The following is a 16,862-nucleotide window of genomic DNA, read 5'->3' as shown; positions in this document are numbered from 1 at the left end:
TTTGGGGCGATCTGCTGCACTGTGTCCAGTAATTCGGTGAAAGGCACTGTTGTCTTTTCCTACTTTGAACATTTTGATGTGAACATCTCCTTCCCAGGAAGCCTCCATGCATTCCTGGCAAATGGTGAAGAGATTCTGAGAGATTTTCTAAAAACCTTTTCCATGATAGAATTTGGTTATTTCGTATTGCTCTTTCTTCTTCATTCAGTTTTGCTCGTTTGTAATTTTTGAGAATAGGTCCAGTTTATCCAAATTATCTGATTTATTTGTATATTCATGTTCATATTATTGCCTTTTTAAAAAGTTGAAATACAATTGACATATAACATTAACTTAATTTCAGGTGCACAGCATAATATTTCAACATTTGTATATATTGCAAAATGAGGACCGTAATAAATCTAGTAACATTGGTCACCATACATAATTACAAATATTCTTTTTCTTCTGATGAAAACTTTAAAATTTCTACTTAACTTTCAAGTGTTCAGTACTCTGTACTGAACTATAGCCAGCATGCCATATATTACAACTCTGTTATTCATTTTTTTAAAAACCTGGAATTTAGTATCTTTGACCCCACAAACCATTTCACCACTCTCTATGCCCTGCCTCTGGCAATCACCAATCTGTTCTCTGTAATATGAGCTTGGCATTTTTGTTTGTTTGTCCCTGTTTATTTTCAATTAGCATAATACTCTGAAGGTCCATCCATGTTGTCAAAAGTGACCAGGTATCGTTTTTGATGGCTGAGTAATATTCTGTTGTGGGTATATACATTTCTTTATCCATTCATCAGTTGATGGACGTTTATGTTCTTTGCTATCCTGCTTTCATGAATAGTCCTGCGATGAATGAGTGTACAATATCTCTTAAGGATACCGATTTCAATTACTTCAGATATGTACCCAAGAGTAGGATTGCTGAATCATATGGTAGGTGAATTTTAATTTTTTAAAGAACCACCACACTGTGTTCCATAATGGTGCTACCATCTTGCTTTCCAACCAACAGTGTAGAAGGGTTCCTTTCCTCCATATCCTCACCAACATTTATCTCTGGTCTTTTTAGTAACAGTTATTCTAACAGGTGTGAGGTGATATCTCATTGTGATTTTGATTTGCATCTCTCTGATGATTACTATTACATAGGTTTTATATACCTATTGGTCATTTGTATGTCTTCTTGCAAAAATGTGTTCCGGTACTTTTCCTATCTTATAATGAGAACATTTGTTTGCTTGTTTGTTTGTTTTCCTGCTATGATTTGTATGAGGTCCATAATTTATATGTTTTGGTTAACCTCTTATCAGATATATATGCATTGTGAATATTTTCTCTCATATCGTAGGTGGTTTTATCAATGTATTGATGGTTTCCTTTGCCTTGTAGAGCTCTTTAGTTTAATGTAGTCCTAAATGCGTATTTTAGTTTTTATTTCCTATGTTTTCGATGTTTTATCCAAGAAATCATTGCCAAAACGAATGTCAAATATCTGTTTTACTAAGTTTTCTTCTAGGAGCTTTATAGTTTCAAGTCTTATATTTAAGTCTTTGATACATTTCTAGTTCATTTATGTGATTGGTGTAGGTTAGGGACCCAATTTCATTCTTTGTATGTGGATCCCAGTTTTCCCAAGACCAGTAATTGAACAGAATGTCTTCCTCATTGTGTGTTCTTGACATCTTTGTCAAATATGAGTTGACTGTATATGTGTAAGGTACATCTAGGCTCTCTATTCCATTCCATTGATTTATGTGCCTATTTTTCTGCCAGTATCATAGTGTTTCGATTACTACAGCTTTGTAATATAGCTAGAAAACAGGAAATGTGATGCCTTCAGCTTTGTTGTTTCTCAGAATGACCTTGGCTATTTGGAGTCTTTTGTTTCCATACATATTTTAGGATTATTTTTTTCTATTTCTATGAAAAGTGCCATTGGAAAGGTTTTTTTTTTTGTTTTTGGTTTTTGCCATTGGAGTTTTGAATGAGATTACTTTGGATTTGTAGATCACTTTGGCTAGTATGGATATATTTTTTACAATATTAATTCTTCCAGTCCAAGAATATGAGATTATCTTTCCATTTATCTGCATCTTCTTCAATCTCTTTCATCAGTGTCTTATAGCTTCTAGAGTACAGTTCTTTAAATTCCTTGGTTAAATTTATTTCTATGTATTTTATTGCTTTAGATGCTTTGTAAATTGGGTTGTTCTATCTATTTCTATTTCAGATAGTTCCTTATTACTGTATAGAAATTGCAGCTTATTGCTATACATTGATTTTGTGTCCTGCAAATTTACTTAATTCATTTCATAGTTCTAACAGTTTTTGGTAGGGTCTTCAGGAATTTCTATATCAAAGATTATGTTATTATAAATAGTGGTTGCTCCACTTCTTCCTTTCTGGTTTAGGTGCTTTTTATTTCTTCTTCTTATTTGTTTGTTTGTTTGTTTATTTATTGACTTATTGCTCTAACTGGGACTTTCAGTATTCGTTTAAATGAGATAGCAAGAATGGGCATCCTTGTCTTGTTCCTGATCTTAGAGGAAAATCTTTTAACTTTTCATCATTGAGTATGATGCTAACTGTGGGCTTTGTCACATATGTCTAAGATGCATGGTTAAATTACTGATTAAAAATGATTCCTCCTTTCTTAATATAGGCATTTACAGCTCTAAAGTCCCCTCCTGGCACTGTTGTAACTGTGTCCCATAAGGTTTGGTATATTGTTGTCTTCATTTTTTTTACCTCAAAGTATTGCTTGCTATGTCGTTTTTAAAAAAATATTTTACTTATTTATTCATGAGAGAGAGAGAGAGAGAGAGAGACAGAGGCAGAGACACAGGCAGAGGGAGAAGCAGGCTCCACGCAGGGAGCCCAACGCAGGACTCGATCCCGGGTCTCCAGAATCAGGCCCTGGGCTGAAGGCAGTGCTAAACCGCTGAGCCACCAGGGCTGCCCTAATCTCTGCCTTTTGATAGATTATTAAATCCATTCACATTTGATGTCTTTTTTATATAGTTGAAAGTACTTCTGCCACTTACTCTCTTTTTTTTTCTTTTTAAAGATTTATTGATTTATTTATGAGAGAGAGAGAGAGAGAGAGAGAGAGAGAACAAGCCAGCAGACAGGGAGAGGGAGAAGTAGACTCTCCACTAATTTGGGAGCCTGACATGGGGCTAAATCCCAGGAACCTGGGATCATGACCTGAGCTGAAGACAGGTGTTTAACCAATACAGCCACCCAGGCACCATGACTCTTTTGTTTTCCTTGTGGTGTATCTTTTTGTTCCTCTATTGTACCTCTGCATCTACTATACTTTTATATTGAGTAAATATTTTCTAATGTAGCGTTTTAATTTTGTGAGTTATATCTATAGTTTATCTATTCAGTATATGGTGGCTTAAGTTGAGAAATATATATAAACATATAAACGTATATATATACATATATATATTTATCTTCTTTCTACAAATCTCTGTTCCTTTATAGTTTTTATGTGGTATTATTATATGTATTACATCTATTAACATTGCAAAACCAACAGTAGGTTGTTTTAATTATTTATCATCCATTATCATTTCCTTAGAACACTATAACTTTGCTCCCTCTTACCTCCTTTTGCTGTTTCGACTATATATATATATACACACACACACACATCTTTATACATTATAGACTCCATAGTATATTATATGTATATTATTTTATGTATTTCTTTTAAACCAGTTAAAGGAAAAATTGAGAAAATATGCATTTAGTGTCTTTTAAAATTCCATAATTTTCTTTAGCAGTGCTCTTTGTTTTTTTTTTTTAATTAATTTTTATTGGTGTTCAATTTACCAACATCCAGAAAAACACCCAGTGCTCATCCCGTCAAGTGTCCGCCTCAGTGCCCGTGACCCATTCCCCTCCACCCGCCGCCCTCCTCCCCTTCCACCACCCCTAGTTCGTTTCCCAGAGTTAGGAGTCTTTATGTTCTGTCTCCCTTCCTGATATTTCCCAACATTTCTTTACCCTTCCTTTATATTCCCTTTCACTATTATTTATATTCCCCAAATGAATGAGAACATACAATGTTTGTCCTTCTCCGGTTGACTTATTTCACTCAGCATAATACCCTCCAGTTCCATCCACGTTGAAGCAAATGGTGGGTATTTGTCGTTTCTAATGGCTGAGTAATATTCCATTGTATACATAAACCACATCTTCTTTATCCATTCATCTTTCGATGGACACCGAGGCTCCTTCCACAGTTTGGCTATTGCGGACATTGCTGCTAGAAACATCGGGGTGCAGGTGTCCCGGCGTTTCATTGCATCTGAATCTTTGGGGTAAATCCCCAACCATGCAATTGCTGGGTCGTAGGGCAGGTCTATTTTTAACTCTTTGAGGAACCTCCACACAGTTTTCCAGAGTGGCTGCACCAGTTCACATTCCCACCAACAGTGTAAGACGGTTCCCTTTTCTCCGCATCCTCTCCAACGTTTGTTGTTTCCTGCTTTGTTAATTTTCCCCATTCTCACTGGTGTGAGGTGGTATCTCATTGTGGTTTTGATTTGTATTTCCCTGATGGCAAGTGATGCAGAGCATTTTCTCATGTCCTTGTTGGCCATATCCATGTCTTCCTCTGTGAGATTTCTCTTCATGTCTTTTGCCCATTTCATGATTGGATTGTTTGTTTCTTTGGTGTTGAGTTTAATAAGTTCTTTATAGATTTTGGAAACTAGCCCGTTATCTGATATGTCATTTGCAAATATCTTCTCCCATTCTGTAGGTTGTCTGTTAGTTTTGTTGACTGTATCCTTTGCTGTGCAAAAGCTTCTTATCTTGATGAAGTCCCAATAGTTCATTTTTGCTTTTGTTTCTTTTGCCTCTGTGGATGTATCTTGCAAGAAGTTACTGTGGCCAAGTTCAAAAAGGGTGTTGCCTGTGTTCTCTTCTATGATTTTGATGGACTCTTGTCTCACATTTAGATCTCTCATCCATTTTGAGTTTATCTTTGTGTATGGTGAAAGAGAGTGGTCCAGTTTCATTCTTCTGCATGTGGATGTCCAATTTTCCCAACACCATTTATTGAAGAGACTGTCTTTCTTCCAATGGATAGTCTTTCCTCCTTTATCGAATATTAGTTGACCATACATTACAGGGTCCACTTCTGGGTTCTCTATTCTGTTCCATTGATCTATGTGTCTGTTTTTGTGCCAGTAACACACTGTCTTGATGACCACAGCTTTGTAGTACAAACTGAAATCTGGCATTGTGATGCCCCCAGCTATGGTTTTCTTTTTTAAAATTCCCCTGGCTATTCGGGGTCTTTTCTGATTCCACACAAATCTTAAAATAATTTGTTCTAACTCTCTGAAGAAAGTCCATGGTATTTTGATAGGGATTGCATTAAACGTGTAAATTGCCCTGGGTAACATTGACATTTTTACAATATTAATTCTGCCAATCCATGAGCATGGAATATTTTTCCATCTCTTTGTCTTCCTCAATTTATTTCAGAAGTGTTCCATAGTTTTTAGGGTATAGATCCTTTACCTGTTTGGTTAGGTTTATTCCTAGGTATCTTATGCATTTGGGTGCAATTGTAAATGGGATTGACTCCTTAATTTCTCTTTCTTCAGTCTCATTCTAGTGTATAGAAATGCCACTGATTTCTGGGCATTGATTTTGTATCCTGCCACGCTACCAAATTGCTGTATGAGTTCTAGCAATCTTGGGGTCGAGGCTTTTGGGTTTTCTATGTAGAGTATCATGTCATCCGCGAAGAGGGAGAGTTTGACTTCTTCTTTGCCAATTTGGATGCCTTTAATGTCTTTTTGTTGTCTGATTGCTGAGGCGAGGACTTCCAGGACTATGTTGAATAGCAGTGGTGAGAGTGGACATCCCTGTCTTGTTCCTGATCTTAGGGGAAAGGCTCCCAGTGCTTCCCCATTGAGAATGATATTTGCTGTGGGCTTTTCGTAGATGGCTTTTAAGATGTCGAGGAAAGGGGGATCCGGGGGTGGCGCAGTGGTTTGGCGCCTGCCTTTGGCCCAGGGCGCGATCCTGTAGACCCGGGATCGAGTTCCACGTCGGGCTCCCGGTGCATGGAGCCTGCTTCTCCCTCTGCCTGTGTCTCTGCTTCTCTCTCTCTCTCTCTCTGTGTGTGTGTGACTATCATAAAAAAAAAAAAAAAAAGATGGCGAGGAAAGTTCCCTCTATCCCAACACTCCGAAGTGTTTTGATCAGGAATGGATGCTGTATTTTGTCAAATGCTTTCTCTGCATCTAATGAGAGGATCATATGGTTCTTGGTTTTTCTCTTGCTGATGATGAATCACATTGATGGTTTTACGAGTGTTGAACCAGCCTTGTGTCCCGGGGATAAATCCTACTTGGTCATGGTGAATAATTTTCTTAATGTGTTGTTGGATCCTATTGGCTAGTATCTTGTTGAGAATTTTTGCATCCATGTTCATCAGGGATATTGGTCTGTAATTCTCCTTTTTGGTGGGGTCTTGTCTGGTTTCGGAATTAAGGTGATGCTGGCCTCATAGAACGAATTTGGAAGTACTCCATCTCTTTCTATCTTTCCAAACAGCTTTAGTAGAATAGGTATGATTTCTTCTTTAAACGTTTGATAGAATTCCCCTGGCAAGCCATCTGGCCCTGGACTCTTGTGTCTTGGGAGGTTTTTGATGACTACTTCAATTTCCTCCCTGGTTATTGGCCTGTTCAGGTTTTCTATTTCTTCCTGCTCCAGTTTTGGTAGTTTGTGGCTTTCCAGGTATGCGTCCATTTCTTCTAGATTTCCTAATTTATTGGCGTACAGCTGTCATAATATGTTTTTAAAATCGTTTGTATTTCCTTGGTGTTGGTAGTGATCTCTCCTTTCTCTTTCATGATTTTATTAATTTGAGTCTTCTCTCTCTTCTTTTTAATAAGGCTGGCTAATGGTTTATCTATCTTATTAATTCTTTCAAAGAACCAACTCCTGGTTCTGTTGATCTGTTCCACAGTTCTTTTGGTCTCAATTTCATTTAGTTCTGCTCGAATTTTAATTAACTGTCTTCTTCTGCTGGGGGTGGGGTCCATTTGTTGCTTTTTCTCCAGTTCCTTTATGTGTAAGGTGAGCTTTTGAATTTGAGATCTTTCCAGTTTTTGAATGGATGCTTGTATTGCGATGTATTTCCCCCTCAGGACTGCTTTTGTTGCATCCCAAAGATTTTGAATGGTTGTATCTTCATTCTCATTAGTTTCCATGAATCTTTTTAATTTTTCCTTAATTTCCTGGTTAACCCTTTCATCTTTTAGCAGGATGGTCCTTAACCTCCACGTGTTTGAGGTCCTTCCAAACTTCTTGTTGTGATTTAGTTCTAATTTCAAGGCATTATGGTCTGAGAATATGCAGGGGACAATCCCAATCTTTTGGTATCGGTTCAGACCTGATTTGTGACCCAGTATGTGGTCTATTCTGGAGAAAGTTCCATGTGCACTTGAGAAGAATGTGTATTCAGTTGAGTTTGGATGTAAAGTTCTGTAGATATCTGTGAAATCCATCTGGTCCAGTGTATCATTTAAAGCTCTCGTTACTTTGGAGATGTTGTGCTTAGAAGACCTATCGAGGGTAGAAAGAGCTAGATTGAAGTCACCATGTATAAGTGTATTATTCTCAAAGTATTTCTTCAGTTTGGTTATTTTTTTTTTTTTTTGCAAAATTTATATATATTTTTTCAGTGGTCTACAATTGTTTTTCTTTCTTTTTTTTTTAAATTAATTTTTATTGGTGTTCAATTTACCAACATACAGAAAAACACCCAGTGCTCATCCCGTCAAGTGTCCACCGCAGTTTGGTTATTAATTGGTTTAAATATTTGGCAGCTCCCACATTCGGGGCATATATATTGAGGATTGTTAAGTCCTCTTGTTGGATAGATCCTTTGAGTATGAGATAGTGTCCCTCTTCATCTCTCACTATAGTCTTCGGGGTAAATTTTAAATCATCTGATATAAGGATGACTACCCCTGCTTTCTTTTGAGGACCGTTTGAATGATAAATGGTTCTCCAACCTTTTATTTTCAGGTTGTAGGTGTCCTTCTGTCTAAAATGAGTCTCTTGTAGACAGCAAATAGATGGGTCCTGCTTTTTTATCCAGTCTGAAACCCTGCGCCTTTTGATGGGGTCATTAAGCCCATTCACGTTCAGAGTTACTATTGACAGATATGAGTTTAGTGTCATCATGACATCTATTCAGTGCTTGTTTTTGTGGATTGTTCCACTGAACTTCTTCTTAAAGGGGAATTTTAAGAGTCCCCCTTAAAATTTCTTGCAGAGCTGGTTTGGAGGTCACATATTCTTTCAGTTCCTGCCTGTCTTGGAAGCTCTTTATCTCTCCTTCCATTTTGAATGAGAGCCTTGCTGGATAAAGTATTCTTGGTTGCATGTTCTTCTCATTTAGGACCCTGAATATATCCTGCCAGCCCTTTCTGGCCTGCCAGGTCTCTGTGGAGAGGTCTGCTGTTACCCTAATATTCCTCCCCATAAAAGTCAGGGACTTTTTTTCTCTTGCTGCTTTAAGGATCTTCTCCTTATCTTTGGAATTTGCAAGCTTCACTATTAAATGTCGAGGTGTTGAACGGTTTTTGTTGATTTTAGGGGGGGATCTCTCTATTTCCTGGATCTGAATGCCTGTTTCCCTTCCCAGATTCGGAAAGTTTTCAGCTAGGATTTGTTCAAATACATATTCTGGCCCTCTGGCCTTTTCTGCGCCCTCGGGAACCCCAATTAAACGTAGGTTTTTCTTCCTCAGGCTGTCATTTATCTCCCTTAATCTATCCTCATGGTCTTTTAATTGCCTGTCTCTTTTTTCCTCAGTTTCCCTCTTTGCCATCAACTTTTCTTCTATGTCACTCACTCGTTCTTCCACCTCGTTAAGCCTCCACCTCCTTAAGCCTCGTCGTTAGGACTTCTAGCTTGGATTGCATCTCATTTAATTGATTTTTAATTTCTGCCTGATTGGATCTAAATTCTGCAGTCATGAAGTCTCTTGAGTCCTTTATGGTTCTTTCTAGAGCCACCAGTAGCTGTATAATAGTGCTTCTGAATTGGCTTTCTGACATTGAATTGTAATCCAGATTTTGTAACTCTGTGGGAGAGAGGGCTGTTTCTGATTCTTTTTTTTGAGGTGAGGTTTTCCTTCTAGTCATTTTTCTCAGTGCAGAGTGGCCAAAAACAAGTTGTATTGGGAAAAGGAGAAAAAGAGAGAGAAGGAAAGAAAAGAGAAAAAGAAAAAAGAGAAAGAAGAAAAAAAAGGGGGAAAAAGAGAAGAAAAAGAGAAAGAAAGGAAAGAAAGAAAAAAAAGGGTTGGGTGGGGTGGGGTGGGGGAAGCAATCCGAAATCAAGAAGAAAAAAGAAAAAAAAGCACAAAACAAAACAAAAACAAAACAAACAAACAAACAAACAAACAAAAAACCACGGGGGAGTATCTTCCGATTCTGTATACTTTAAGTCCCTTGACTTCCCCTGGAACTGGTCCGTCTCGCTGGTCCTCTGGGGGAGGGGCCTGCTGTGCTAATTTTCAGGTGTTGGCACTTGGGGGAGCTGCTCAGCCCCCTGCCTGGTGCAGGGCTCAGTGGGGGTTGTTTACCCTGTGAGGCACCAGGAGGAACAACTGCAGTGGCGGGGCCATCTCTGCAGCCCTGGAGTCAGCTCCCGCAGTAGCTCTGGGGCTCTCCGTCTGCAGGGTCTGGGGGCTCCAGGGCGGGGCCGCTGATCTGCTCAGCTCCAGGCAGGAGCGTCCTTGCTGTCCTGGGCCCTCCCCGTCTCTGCCTGTCCCAGGGGGAGGCCGGATCCTGGGCTGTGTCCCGGCGCCCTGTGCTCCGGCCTGCGCTGTTGGATTCGCGCTCCTGCCCCGCAGCCCCCTCCGCGAAGCCGCCGCCCGAGCCCCTCCGAGCTGCTCCGGGTCCCGCAGTGCGCGCTGCAGCCCTTAGGGAGCTCCGGGCATCTCCCGTGGCGCAGGTGCCTGTTAGTGTCCCAGGGAGCCCGAGGGCATCCCCGCCCTCCTGGGTCCTGCTCCACCTCCCTGCGGTCCCCTTTCCGCCTGGGAAGGTTGGTGCAGCTCCTGCTCCTCCGGGACGGGGTTCTCCTGTCCTGGAGACACTCGCCCCCTCTTCAGCCCGGCTCCTCGCGGGGCCCCTCCCCCTTGGAGGCCTTTTGTTTCTTTATTTCTTTTTCCCCATCTTCCTACCTTGATAGAAGCGCGAACTCTTCTCACTGTAGCGTTCCAGCTGGTCTCTCTTTAAATCTCAGGCTGAATTCGTAGATTTTCAGGATGATTTGAAGGTTTTCTAGGTAATTTGTTGGGGACAGGTGATTTGGGGACCCTACTCTTCCACCGTCGTGCCCCTCCTCCCCTAGCAGTGCTCTTTGTGTGGATCCAAATAACTATCTCTAGTCCTTGCTTTCACATGAGGAATTTTCTGTAGTATTTACTGTAAAAAAAATCTAGAGACAGATTCTCTCAGTTCATGATTATCTGGTAAAGCTTTTATTTTTCCTTCATTGTTGAGTGATAGCTTTGTGGATATAGGATTCTTTTTTTTTTTTTTTTAATTTTTTTTTTTTTTGGATATAGGATTCTTTGTTGATAGTTTTTTTCTCTTTGAACACTTTGTTATCTTAGTTCATTATGGCTTGTATTATTCCTAATGATAAGTAAGCTGTTGACTTTATTGGTGTTTTCTTGTGAGTAATGAATCATTATATTTTCTTGCTGCTTTCAAAATGTTCTCCTTGTCATTGACTTTCTACATTTTTTTACTATAATGTGTCTGTGGCTCTCTTTATATTTATTCTACATGGAGTCAGTCAACCTTCCTGTATGTGTAGGATATTATTATTCAACAAATTTGGTAAGTTTTCAGCTATAATTTCTTTGAATAATTTTCTTCTTTCTTTCTTTTCCTACAGATATTTCCATTATATATAAGATGACGCATTTAATGGTGTCCCACATTTTACTGAGGCTCTCTTCATATCTGTTCATTCTTTTTCTTTTCTTTTCTTTTCTTACTTTTTCTTTTTCTCTTTTCTTTTCTTTCTTTTCTTTTCTTTTCCTTTCCTTTCCTTTCCTTTCATTTTCTTTCTTTCTTTCTTTCTTTCTTGTGCATAATTTCTATTGATACCTCCTCAAGTTCAATACCTATGTTTTCTAATGTTAAATCCCTCTAATGATTTCTTATTTTAGTCATTGTACTTTTCAGCTCCAGAAAATTTTTATTTGTTCTTTTTAGAATAGTTTTCATCTTTATTGATATTCTCTCTTTGACACTACATTATCACTATATCTTCTTTTACTTTTGCAATCATACTTTCAGTTATGTCTATGAACCTAGTTGTAAATGGCTACTTCAAAATCTTTTACTATTAAACCCAGGATCTGGTTATTCTCATAGGCAGTTTCAATTACCTTCTTTCTTTTTTTAAGATTTTATTTTTAAATAATCTCTCTGCTCAATATGGGGCTTGAACTTAAGACTTCAAGATCAAGAGTCACATGCTCCACAGACTGAGCCCACCAGCTGCTCCTGCCTTCTTTTTTTTCTGATGCATTGGTCATACTTTTCTATTTTTCACATGTCTCATAATTTTTTGGGAAACTGTATATATGAGGAAATGTGACATCTTTGGATACTATCCTTGCCTCCCTGGAGCTTGTTATTTGTATACTGATTTGTATAATGATTTGTATAATGACTGGTTGGATTCTTTGTGATGTCTGTTTTCCTTCCTTCACCCCATAGAGCTAAGCCTATGATATTTCTCCTTAAGGAGATGCAGCACAGTTACCTTGGAATGACAATGGTACTGATAAGGACTCTTCCACTCTTTTGCTCACCACATCCAGCTGTTAAATTCTACTAATTGCCATTGCTTTTAGTAGTGCCTTGGGGCATAATTTCTCTACAATCTAATTTAATAAGATTGGGAGTCTTTCTATGAAACAGTTTTTGAGGTCAGTGGTTGATATTTGTTCTGACCCATACTGTTGTGAGTTAATCTCTTTGTATAAGAAATTAGAAATGGAAAAAATTATAAAAATGAAGCACAAGTTTGTATTTGCCAAAGGTTAAGGTGAGGGTTGGGTATGGGTGTGGGGGATGGAGGGGAAGTAGATGTGGTTATAACAGGCCAATATAGGGGATCTTTGTGATTATGGAAATGTTCTGTATCAGGACTGTATCAATTGGAATCTTCTGGTTGTGGTATTGTAGTGTAATTTTTAAAGTAGTTACCATCTGACTAAATTATGTAAATGGTACACAAGATGCCTCTGTATTTCTTATTACAACTTCATGTGGGTCTACAATTATTCCAAATAACATGTGTAATTAATAAAACATGCTCCACATTAGCGTAATAAATTATGGCAGAGAGAACGATGGCACAGGTATTCATGAATAATTATTCAGGCTTTAGAATATTTATTTAAATTTGATTTGCCAACATATAGTATAACACCCAGTGCTCATCCCATCAAGTGCCCTCCTTAGTGTCCATCACCCAGTTGCCTCATCCCCTTCTCACACTGATATCTTTATTCATTTTGAAACCATTTTGTCAAACAGAAAGACAAATATCATATGATTTCCCTCATATGTGGAATTTAAGAAACAAAACAAGGAAAGAAAACAAAGGACAAACATTAAAAACAGACTCTTGAATATAAAGAACAAACTCATGGTTGCCAGAAGGCAGGTGAGTGGAGAATGGGTGAAATAGGTAAGGGGAATTAAGAGTACAATTATTGTGATGAGCACCGAGTATTGTATAGAATCACTACATTGTGGGCCTTCAAGTAATATAACACAGTATGTTAACTACACTGGAAGCAAAAGAAAAGTAAATTAAATAAATAAATAGATAGATAAATAAATAAATAAATAGATAAATAAATAAATAAATAGAATATTAAGTGTGTTTAGCAGGTCAAATAAAACTGAGAGCTGTAGCTGTGTTGCCCTGATGATAGGTGGTACCACAAGCTTGGTGGAGATGAACAAAGGTACAGAATAGTTGTTTACTTAACTTTAAGATTCAGCCTATTATTTTGACTAATAGCTCCACATGCAGATCTCATTTAACTTTTGTGTCTTTATTTATTTTTTGAAGTTTTATTTATTTATTCATGAAAGACACACAAAGAGAGAGGCAGAGACACAAGCAGAGGGCGAAGCAGGCCTCATACAGGCACCCCAATGTGGGACTCGATCCCAGGACTCCAGGATCATGCTCTGGACTGAAGGCAGGTGCTCAACTGATGAGCCACCCAGGCATCCCTAACTGATGTTTTTTTTTTTTTTTTGCTTTTTGCTGATCTGTTTTTAAAGCCAACCAGAATAGATTTGTCAGTCAATATTTGAAGTAGGACGAGAGAAAATGCGATTATCTTTACTGTATTCTAGGTCCTTGAGTGACATTTTTTTCCTTCTAGGCTTTGAAGATAATAAATAGAGATACAAATAGAAACATGTTTAGAGGCCTAAGATCCTATGGAATAGGCTAATTTGTAACTACTTTTAAATTTAACATATGATAAGCAATTCTGTCACTAAATGTCCTTCTAAAACACTGTTTTGAAAGTCTATATATATAATCGTGCTATGATTCATTTATTTAGTCCTTTAAATTGTGTACACTGGTGGGAATTAATTGAAAGTACCGTTAGCATCTTTATTGAACCCCTGGCCTTCCCCTACAATGGAACATGGGCAGCCATTTATTTACCATACACTTGCTCTGCCCCCCACAACTGAGACACCGGAAATTTGCTTTTTGGATATGAGTCACCTCAAGAGAGAAATTCCATATTATGATATTGTCAGTGAATTGTCAGCCAAGTAAGCCCAAAGCGCATCTTTCATAAGCCTCTTACTGCTACAGTCTCTTAAGCCACACTTTCGTGCCTCATTTCAAAGTGTGAACTAATAACCAATGAAGTGAAGATATTTTAGGGAAATCCACCAATGTGATAAAGAAGGGCTCAATGAACAAAGAGGGGAAAAATGACCTCAGAGGTAAGGCAATATTTAATGCAATATACAGGTAGAAGATGGCAAATCAAACCTTTGAGTTTTGTATGTTTTTTGCTCTTATAAGTAATTTTTTTCTCTAACAGACTTAGTGGCTTGGTCTGCCAGAGGCAAGTGATGCTATGTCACATCACTGGCCCATTGTCTGGAGAGTATTTAATGATTTAACTCAAACACAGCCTCAGTGATGTTTTTTTAAGCAACATTCCATCTTTGGTTATGCCTTGTTCTAGTAACCACTTCCTTCAGCCAATGCAACCCTCCGCCCCTCTATGAGCCAGGCTTGCGATAAAAAAAGTCACTCAGTCTTTGTTCCTCTTGTGCTAAGTGTCCAGGCTGGTAGTTTTATGTATTCACTTCCAACTGAAGCCTTTCTTCCCAACTTCTTATAGTAAGTTTTGATTTGCAACATTTTTAGGCTGATCTACAACATAATAATTTGCCACAAGTATGAAGAATATAGGTATATATAATTTTGAAGTAATATCAGTACAAGGCATAGGACAGAGTACTCAGAATTGAACATGACATCCAACAAGGTAGTCTTTTTATAAGATGCTTTCAAAATAATCACAATTGATGTGATCAATATAAAATCAAGGTAGTATGCCAGTGAAAGGAAAGCCCATGTTCTGGATTTAGAACAAGAAAGAAACAGAGGCCAGGGAAAAAGGACCCTGCTTTGAAGAATGGGGTGAAGGGTGGACAGGGAGGATTGATATGGTCTAAAGTCGAGACACATACCCTAGCTGCTAATTTAGCATCATCATCAGCTTGAATGTTTTCACAAGATCCTGTCTTACAGCTTATGATAATTCTAAGGCAAAAGAAAAGGGGATCATTTCATGTGAGACTGGTCCATGAGAAACCACTAAAAGGGTTATATTCTAATTTAAATTTTCCCCATCATTTTTGGCTTGATTATAAATTCAATTTATTTTGGATTGCTAATACATGTTCATGATTAACAAAAATTGCTACAAAGGTTCAACACAGTAGAAGGTTTCTTTCTCAGAAAACAAACATGCAGCCATTATGTGTCTCTGAGGAGGTAAGTACTGCTAGTACTTAATGCTTATCCTTCCCGAAATATTCTAAACATGTGGAAGCAAAATCCATCTATCTCCATCTCTCATCTGTACAAGTCTTCATTGTTAACACACATCATAATATAGCATGTAATTCACTTTTTGCAACTGAGAGAGAGGCTTTTGTATTAGAACATTGATATCTGCCTCATTTTGAAAGGAGCCACTTAGTAGTCTGACAGAAATGTAATTGACCAGTTTTCATTTTGTCCATATAAATGAATTTCTTGTTAAGCTTCCTGGGAGTATTGTGTCAGCAGAAAGTTGGAGTGGAGCTTAGACAGCAGGAGTACACAGATCATGGGAGAGCTAGAGGGCCCCAGAAACTTGGAGGTCCCTAATGGACCTCTAATGCACTCCCAACACGTCACTATGAGTATCTACAAACTTTATTTTTTTTAATTTTTTTACATTTTTTTTTACTTATGATAGTCACACACACACACAGAGAGAGAGAGAGAGAGAGGCAGAGACACAGGCAGAGGGAGAAGCAGGCTCCATGCACCGGGAGCCCGACGTGGGATTCGATCCCGGGTCTCCAGGATCGCGCCCTGGGCCAAAGGCAGGCACCAAACCGCTGCACCACCCAGGATCCCTACAAACTTTAGAAATAGGAAAAAAAGAAATAAGTTTGGAGCACATTAATGAATTTGGCCAATTTAGCAACCTGACCATTGGCAAATTTGTTCCTCAGTAAACTGGATTTCGGTGGATTGGGTTGTCAGATTAACCTGGATCCTTTCTGGATGGTAAAAGGTAATGTACAGATCCTCTGAAAAGTCCTCCAGGCTGCTTCCAAGGTCACTTTAGGAATGGACATGCATGTAATGGTACTCCTCTGCTTAAATTCCCTCTATTTTTTCCTGTCGTACTGTGAGGAAAACCAAGACAACTTTGAATGGTGCTGTCATCAAACCTCACAAGGACCGGGGTAACTGAATCCCACCTTTGTTCACACCAAACCATATACTTTGAGTGTCCTTCCCACCCCTGCACTCATGTAAGCCTTTTTGCCTGAAATAAACATACCCCTTCATCTGCTGAGCCATCACCTCCTCTAAGAATCACACCTGAAAAGCTTGGCTTTCAACTCTCTCATTACCTCTCCACCATCAACTCTTCATCTTCATCTTAAAAACTATTATTCATGAATTAAAATTAATCCACAAGTAATCATCATCTAGTCCTATGTTGCCAATGCTTTCCAAGAGAAAAAAAATAACTAACTGAACCAAAGGGCACCATTTTCATTTTATAGTTTTAAGAGTCCCTTGAACCTTCAGCACTTTGGGTCCTGCCTTTAGTCTAGCTGTATTTCACATTGCCCTTCAGTGGCTGTTGCAAACTTTTCCCTTTTATTTTTCTCCACATACGTCTCCCCTCCAATGTGTGAACTCTTAGAAGGTAGGATCCATGTATTTGCACCTATGAAACCTAGGACCTTATCTTTGTAGGTGTATAAAAAATATTAAGTGATAGTACTCAGCATATGAGATCTGTTGGATGTTGAGGAAGAGAGACAGAACTACTGGAAATGAAACTACATAAATGTATGTGTCAGAGCTCAGGCACAGGGGGACTAGTGATCATGAAGGTGAGGAATAGAGGGCACTCGGGCATGTGGCATAGGGTGGGGCTTTTAGACAATTATCAGAAGTAACAATAAGAAGCCAGTCTCTCCTCGTCTCAGTCAA

Source organism: Vulpes vulpes, chromosome 1 (assembly GCF_048418805.1).
Source record: "Vulpes vulpes isolate BD-2025 chromosome 1, VulVul3, whole genome shotgun sequence".
NCBI classification, from domain to species: Eukaryota; Metazoa; Chordata; class Mammalia; order Carnivora; family Canidae; genus Vulpes; species Vulpes vulpes.
Note: the sequence above shows the minus strand (reverse complement) of the source record.